The sequence below is a fragment of the Cryptomeria japonica genome, chromosome 8, assembly GCF_030272615.1.
Source record: "Cryptomeria japonica chromosome 8, Sugi_1.0, whole genome shotgun sequence".
Lineage (NCBI taxonomy): Eukaryota > Viridiplantae > Streptophyta > Pinopsida > Cupressales > Cupressaceae > Cryptomeria > Cryptomeria japonica.
This window is the reverse complement of record NC_081412.1, coordinates 564,834,132-564,842,934: the sequence shown is the minus strand read 5'-3', so window position 1 is coordinate 564,842,934 and position 8,803 is coordinate 564,834,132.

Genomic DNA, 8,803 nt, shown 5'->3' with positions numbered 1-8,803 from the left:
TAGAATGTAGGTAGATTTTTTTGTGTGGAATTGAATGTTGGAATGAATCTCCTCTTCAATGGTTGAATCCTTGACTTGAATGCAACACCTAGCCTTGATAGGAGACTTGAAAATGCTCAATGCTAGAAAAAAATGCTTGAATGCTCTTGAATGCTTGAATGCGTGATCTCATGTATTTGTGTTATGAAAAAATGGAAGGGTAAATGCAACTTATATACTCATCAATTAGGGTTAATTGACTGATTTTCCATCACAAGCCGACACTAGGGGAGTTTTCCTACTCAATGTGCAACTTCCAATGCACAATTTGAAGGGTCCAACCCCAAAATAGGGTAGGGGACAGGGTCACCATTCCCTTGTGCTACCCTTTTTTTAGGACAGGATACAGTTCAGGCAATGCATAATGCAAGCAAGATGTAGTTTTCAGGTGTCAAGGAAGTCTCTGGTCTTCGATCAGGCTTAGGGATTCAAATCATGTGCATGAGGACCCTAATTTGGTCGACAATTGTGAGGGTCTTAATTTCATGACACTACAATACTTTATTCATTTATCTCATAAATATTTCTAATATCAGACAATTTTCACAAAAAGAAAGAAGGGGCATTTTTTTTTAAATAAGGCACTAATATATTTTTTATCAAAACTTCTCCAAGGTTATTTATTACAAATTCTTCAAATGGGCTCACATATCTTCAAAATTGATAAAGCTCACATGTTGTGTGGAGATAATTACTCCGTTTGGAAGATTTGAGTAAAAGAAGAATTCATGACCAGGAAATTATGGGACATTGTGGACGGTAAGGAAAAGCAACTTACAGGTAGAAATCTTAACCCTGATCTTGTCATTTCATTTAATAATATATCACAAGAACAATTGTCAATTTTATTAAAAAGTGTAGGAGATGTTTTTTTATTACACATTGGGAACATAGAATCACCTTTTGAAGCTTGGAAATTATTATAATCTATGCATGAAAGATCTAGGCTTTCAAAAATAATTAAATTAATTTTAGAATTACTTACAACTCCCATGAAAGGGGATGAAAAAGTAATAAACTATCTTACCAAGATAAAAAATACTAAATCTCAATTGGATGGATGCAAATTTGATGTAATAAAAGATAAACTCTTGTACTTTATAATACAAATCAACATCCATGAAATATTTAGAAATTTTGTCTCCATTTTAAACTCTAAGATCAAAATGAAGATTATCTTCCTAATTTATCAACTTTCTCTTCTCTTCTTATTCAAGAAGAACATATAATGTTAAACTTTGATTCTAAAGAGAAAGCCTCAGAATCTCATTTATGTCAAAAAAATAATAATAACAAATCATATACACATCATAATAAATATAAAGATAATATCTCCAAATCTTTTCACAATTCTAAAAATTCTCAGATAATTAGCAAAACCAACCAATTAAAGTGTTTTCATTGTGGTAAACCAGGCCACTCTGAATTTTTTTCTTTTTTAAATAAAAATAGATTTCATAACAATCAAAATAAAAGTAGATTTCATAACAAAAATAGATCTCATAAAAAAAAAATTATAAACCTAACATAGATCAAAATCAAAATGAGAATATTGCACTTTATAATGCCTTATCTGCATCAACTAATGATGAATGCATCTTTATAGTGGACCATCTAGACATATGACATACATGTATGATTTTTTATTCGATGTCTAGAACCTTGTAATGAAAATATATATTTAGGAGATAATTCATTAATTAAAACTAAAGGAATGGGTAAATTTATAAATTTTAATGATACCATTGGACATGAATTATTTGTTCCAAATTTAAGGAAAAATTTGCTATCTTGTTCTTAACTTACCCAAGATAATTTTAAAATTTCTCTTTCAAAAGATAAATAATACATTAAAGATCAAAATTAAACCATTATTGTAGGAGGTATTAAAAAAGATGGACTTTTTATTTTTATTAATAATTCAAAAGAAAATTGTTTATCTACACAAATAAAAAATGAAACACAATTATGGCATGAAAGATTAGGACATCTTCATATTAGGAGCTTAAATGAAATGTCTTGTCATAATCTTGTAATTGGATTACCAAAACTTGAAAATAAATTAGAAGCTTGTAAAGGTTGCCTCTTAGGTAAAAAACATATACAACCCTTTAACAAAAATAATAATCGAATGCAATATAAAACCCAAGAATTACATCATAGTGATCTAATGGGGTCATTTCAAGTTCCTTCTCTTAAGGGATCCCTCTATGCCCTTACATTTATCGATGATTATTCTAGAATGATTTGGGGATATTACCTTAAAAATAAAGATGAAGTTCTCTCTAAATTTAAAGAATTTAAAACTCTAGTTGAAAATCAATCTAATTATAAAATTAAAATTCTTAGAACAGATAATGGAACATAATACATTAATAGAGACTTTGACAATTTTTGTGTAATATGTGGGATACAAAGATAACTAATATGTCCTTATTCTCCCCAACAAAATGGGGTTGCTGAAAGAAAAAATGAACTATCTTAGAAATGGTTAGATCTATGATGCACTCTTCTAATACACCAAAATTACTTTGGGCTGAAGCTATGAATACAGCTATATATATTTTAAATATAGTTCTTACAAAATCTTTACATCTTTCAACTCCCTTAGAAAAATGGTCAAATCAAAAACCTAATATCTCTCATCTTAGAATATTTGGGAGTCATGCATATGTTCACATCCCTAAACAAAAGAGACAAAAACTTGACTCCACATCTACTCAATGTATATTTGTTGGGTATGGGATAAATACAAAAGGAGTTAGACTTTATGATCCCTCAAAGAGAGATATTATTCTAAGTCGAAATGTTCATATTTTAGAATCCCCCTTAACTAACTCAATTAACAATATTGTTGAAACATCAAATTATGAAGAAAATAATCAATCAATCTTTAATGATAATCTTGTACAACCTTCTAAAAGACCTAAGTGGGTTCAATCCTTAATTCCAGATTCAAATGTACAACCTTCTCTTCCTAAAATGACTAGAAGTCAACACACATATTTTGCCTTAATGACACTATATGAAATTGAACCCCCAAAATTTGAAGAAGCCAATGAAAATCAAAATTGGAAAAATGCCATGCAAATAGAATATGATGCTCTCATTAAAAATAAAACATGGGAACTTTTTACAACACTCCATAATCATAATATTATTAATTCTCATTGGATTCATAAAATAAAATATGATCCTCAAGGATATATTGATAAATATAAAGCAATATTAGTGGCCAAAGGTTTTTCTCAACTACAAGATATAGATTATGATGAAACATTTGTACTAGTAGCCAAAATGGGCACTATTCATTTACTTCTTGCACTAGCTGCTCAAAATGGATGGGAAATTCACCAAATGGATGTTAAATATGCATTCTTGAATGGAGATTTTCAAGAAGAAATATATATGCATCAACCTTAAGGAGTTGTACAAAAAAGGTAAAGAGAGCTATGTATGTAAACTCAAAAAATCCCTTTATAGACTCAAACAAGCTCCTCAAGCATGGTATTTTAAATTAGGAAACTTCTTTCAAAACTTAGGTTTCTCTAGTTGTAAATCTGACAATGATTTATTTTTTAAATTTGAAAATAATCATATAATTATTATTGTAGTTTATATAGATGACTTACTCATTACAAGTAGTCTCTCATCATTAATACTAAAATATAAACAAAAACTAGGTCTTGCCTTTGAAATGACTGGTTTAGGAGTTCTTCATCATTTTTAGGAATGTCCATTTTTCAAGCTCATCATTCAATCATTGTATCTCAAGAAAAATATACCAAAAACTTAATTTTACAGTTTAATATGTTTGATTGCAAACCATCTATTACCCCTATTGAAACTGGTATCAAAATTGAAGCTCATCCTCCTTGTGAAATGTTTGACTCCACTCTTTATTGGCAATTAATTGGGAGCCTAATTTCTTTAACTATTTCTCATCTTGATATTTTCGATGCTCACCATTGTAAAATGGCAAAACGTATTTTAAGATATATCAAAGGAACCATTAACTTTGGTCTTTATTATTATCATACTAAAAATGCACATATATATGGATATTGTGATTTTGATTTCACAAGGGATTCCATAGATCAAAAATCCACTTCTAGATATGTGTTTAAGCTTGGAACAAGTGTAATCACACATATTTCTAAAAAACAATCAACTGTAGCACTATCATCTACAAAAGTTGAATATCAAAGTTCCTATGAAGCACCTAAAGAAGCTTCTAGTTAAACAAACTTCTAAGAGAAATTAAAATGGAATCCAGTCCTAGCACCACACTCTTATGTGATAATCAAAGTTGTATTGTACTTGCTAAGAATCTTGTTTATCATCAAAGATCTAAACATATTGAAATTCAAGCTCACTTCATATGTGAGAAAGTATTAAATGGAGATATTTCTCTTCAATATTGCCAGACTAGAGATCAAGTTGCAGACATTTTTACAAATCCATTATGCAATGAAAAATTCTCCATATTCAAATCAATTCTTTGCATCAAGGAGCTTCCATTGAGGGGAAGTATACATGGAAATGTCACCTCCTAATGGATAGATCCTATATATAATATGCATGTCCTATAGGAAGCTTGTAAAATCTTCTCTTTGTAAATCTTCCACTTGTATTAAGACCTACAGGAATATTGTAAGTTAAGTCTTACGAGAACTATGAACCTGGGGAGAGGTTGATTTGAGAACACTGGGATTATAAATTATGACAAAATGACCTTCATGTAGTCCGGACTGCATGAGTTTCATTTTGGCATATATTTGTGTCCCTATTTATCCTTGTCAAGAAGACCTGCATCATTGGGGTACTTCAAGTTTTTCTTTTAAATAAATTGACAGGATTTGTCCCCCATTAATATTAAGGGGGAATGTTAGAACATAATATTATTAGGGTTCAAACTGTTATAATATATAATTTTTTATCATAATACTTGAAAAGCATTCAACATTGCTTGTGAATAATTAATAAATTAAAGAACTATTAAAAGTTATTTGTTTATTAATTGTTAACAAGATTGTTATTACAGGTATGGTAACTACCCTTTCAGGTATTTTACCAACCTTTCTCCCTATATTTAAGGGAGGATTCCTCACAATTTTGGGTGGTGTGAAATATTATTGAATTTATGTAAATTATTGGAGAGGCCTATGGAAGCTTGAAGAGAAGTCTCCCCAGGTTGTGTTCTTATAATATACATGCTATATTTGTGGGGTTTTTTTACCAATAATGGTTTTCCCCATGTAAATTCATGTGTTCTATATAAATTCATTGTTTTTATAATATTTCTATAGTTTACATTCTTAAAATCATTTAATTTAATTATTTCATTATCATAATTTAAATATCTTACATGTTCAAAAAAGGTTCTGATAGTTCTGATACTTAATGTAAGTACAGATCCAATAGCCAACAAGATGAGAGCGGGGGGTGAATCATACAAACTTAATCTTCCATAAAAACATCAGATTCAACCTCGGTAACATATACTTCAGTAATATAACCAAAACTACTAAACATGAAAACTCAAAAGCATATAAACACCATAAACCTCATAACACTAGATTTAACGTGGAAACCCAAATAGGGAAAAACCACTATGGGATTTCGGACCCACTAAGAAATATACTCTTCTAGAGTATGCTCGATTAAAAGAAAATCCTGTTAAAGATTACAAACACATTGCTAGATGTGACCCAGTTAAGAGATTTCCCTCAGATCTGTTAGGATCTTCACCTTGTTAGAAGTGACCTTGTTAAAGGATTTCGAACGCTCAATCAGAATGTCACCTTGCTAGAGAGTTTTACAAATAAGACTGTTAAGTCCACTCAGTTAAGACATTTTCTGTCACTTTCACAAAATAACAGTAATAAAAATCTATCTGCAACTTCACATCTAAAATGCCAAAGTAGATTCTTATTTGCTCAATACAATCTAGACATAGAACTAATCTTGTCCATCTGCTGGGCTTCTACACTCTGTTATTCAATAAGGTCTTCAAGCTCCTGTGCTCGGTAATCACTATGTAGCATCCCTGTGCATACATTTGCCCACATACATTGTTTATCAACTCCCTATTTATAAACAATTAGTTAACCACTTAATCTCCTTGATCACAGTTCCCATGATCAATCATAGCCATCAGATCTTCAAACTTGTCCAGGTTCAATGTATCCTTCGATCTAAAAAATGTTTTACCCCATCTATGAACTTGCATACATTTCTTGGAACTTGTGCTAGGGTAATGTAGTTCAATCTGCACTATAGATCTTCATGTCAATTTTCTTTTTCCATAGATTCATTAACAAGCTTCATGCATGGCATACCAATCATTTAATCAATTCCAGCTCATCAGCTTCCTTCATTAAATAACACATGTAACCATTTAATATATTCTATTGCAGCTCGGTTACAACTCTGTAACAACTCGATAAATACTAAACTTCACTCGGTAGACATTCTGCCTTCATTAACCGATAGCGATAACCTTAGGGTTTACCGAATAGGTTCCTTAGGGTTTACCGACTAGGTTCTTTAGGGTTTACCGACTAGGTTCTTTGCTTGGTAACATAGTATAGTATTAACCTTACAATTTACAACATATGTATGATGTTAAAACAATCTAAACATCATGATCTCATCATTGTCTGACTTGGTAATAGTTGCCCATTGAATACCTTATTCATCCCCTTATTCATCATATTCTTTCTATGTCTTTTACCGAAATCTTTATACTCATCAAACCATACTTCTCAAGATATGGCAACATCATACTAAATTAGAAAATCAATTTCTTGACATCAATGACAAAATAATAACATTAAGACAGTAAATCATCCTTAATCAGTTATATCCATAATCATCAACAACCTTCTCAATATCCTTATTGAAATGCCAACAATCTCCCATTGTCTGTTATAATGCCAAATGCCAACAATCTCCCTCTTTGGCATTGATGGCAAAACCAATTGATTTGACCTATTTGATTTGAATTGCTGTGAGTTATTTGTGAGATTCTGAAATGCTCTCTTCATGTCATCAGAATTCTCCCCCGTACATTAGACTTCTCCTTTTTTCTCCAGTCTTCTCCCTTTTTCTTCAATCTTCTTCAGTCTTCTCCAGTCTTCTTTTCCAGTCTTCTCCCCCTTTGACAACAATGCCAAAAAGAAGTAAAGAGCTAAAACATAATTTCTTCCTATATGAAGTGAATTCCTACTGTAATGTGTCAACTTAGTCTCAGTCAGAGCATTTTGTCTTCAATTCCTATCTCCTGTATTGTATCCTGCATGGTTTCCTGCACACCTTTAGAAAACATCCTAAAGTGTGTAAATCAGCATCAACTCCTAAAATTTATTCTATAGAGTCATCGAATTGATGCTTTCACCGAACTCGGTTAGTGAGTAGAAGATAGGGGTAGGACCCCTAACTTACTTCTGAGATATTCAAAAGTGTCCCTTGGTTGTGGCTTGGTGAAGATATCTGCTATTTGTTCCTTTGTGCTAACATACTCTAACACCACTTTCTTCTCTTGAGCTTCTTCTCTAAGATAATGATATTTGATAGAGGTGTGCTTTGTCTTAGAGTGCATAACAAGATTCTTTGAAATGTTAATGGCACTAGTATTGTCACAGAATATAGTTACTAGTTCAGTAACTTTCTCATTTATACCTTCCAACAGTTGTTTGATCCATGCTATGTTGGTACAATTCAATATTGCAGCAACGTATTCAGCTTCTATTGTTGACTATGAAACACATCCTTGTTTCTTGCCAAGCCAACTCACTAGTCTTTCTCCTAAAAAGAAAGCTCCTCCACTTGTGCTTTTTCTATCATCAATGTTGCCTGCCCAATCAGCATCTGTATAAACTTTTAAATCAAAATCATTTCCTTTCTGATATACTAAGCCATAATCCTCAGTTCCTTTCAAGTATCTAAAAATTCTTTTGATTGCTGTCATGTGTGTTTCCTTAGGATCTGCAAAGAATCTTGCAACTATACCTACTACATGTGCTATGTCTGGTCTGCTATGAACAACATATTGTAGCTTTCCAATCATGGATCGGTAAAGTGTCTCATCAGGGTGAACTCACAAAGCTGGTTCCCACTTTTGCCAACGAAGGAAATTGGCGAAAGTGAAAAAAAAAATTTACGAGGGGTTCGAGCGAAGTGGGGGTGTTCGAACGGAATACCCTTTTGGGTTCGAGCGAAGACCCCACTTCGCTCGAACCCCATCTTTCGAGCGAAGCACCTTTAATGCCCTTTTATGTCATTTTTCAATTACAGCGCGGGGGTTCGCTCGAACCCCCCTTCATTCGAACCCCCCTAAAAATAGGGGGTTCGCTCGAACCCCCCTTCGTTCGAACCCCTTTTTTTAACACTTGTCTGAAAATTTCTACATTTTTTTGCAGATTTTTGGCCTTGAAACCTCTAGTTGAAGGCTCAAATGGAATGATCTTGACAACCCAAAATGTAGTATTATAGTCCTCGAAGCAAGATTTCCAATGAATATAATTTTATTACATATTGAGTTTATTATGAACTTGTTTTTTTAATTTTACCAAATATAGGTTTTTCATCGAACATGAACTTCTCTGTTCAACGCATTGGGAAAAATAGGAAACTAATTTAAAAAAAATCTGAAAAATATATAAGCCCTGGGTATTGATGTCTTCTTTCTAACAAAAAAAAAAAAAATGAATTTCGATATATATAGAATAAGTTATGTGTTCAAACGTAAACCTATGTCTGA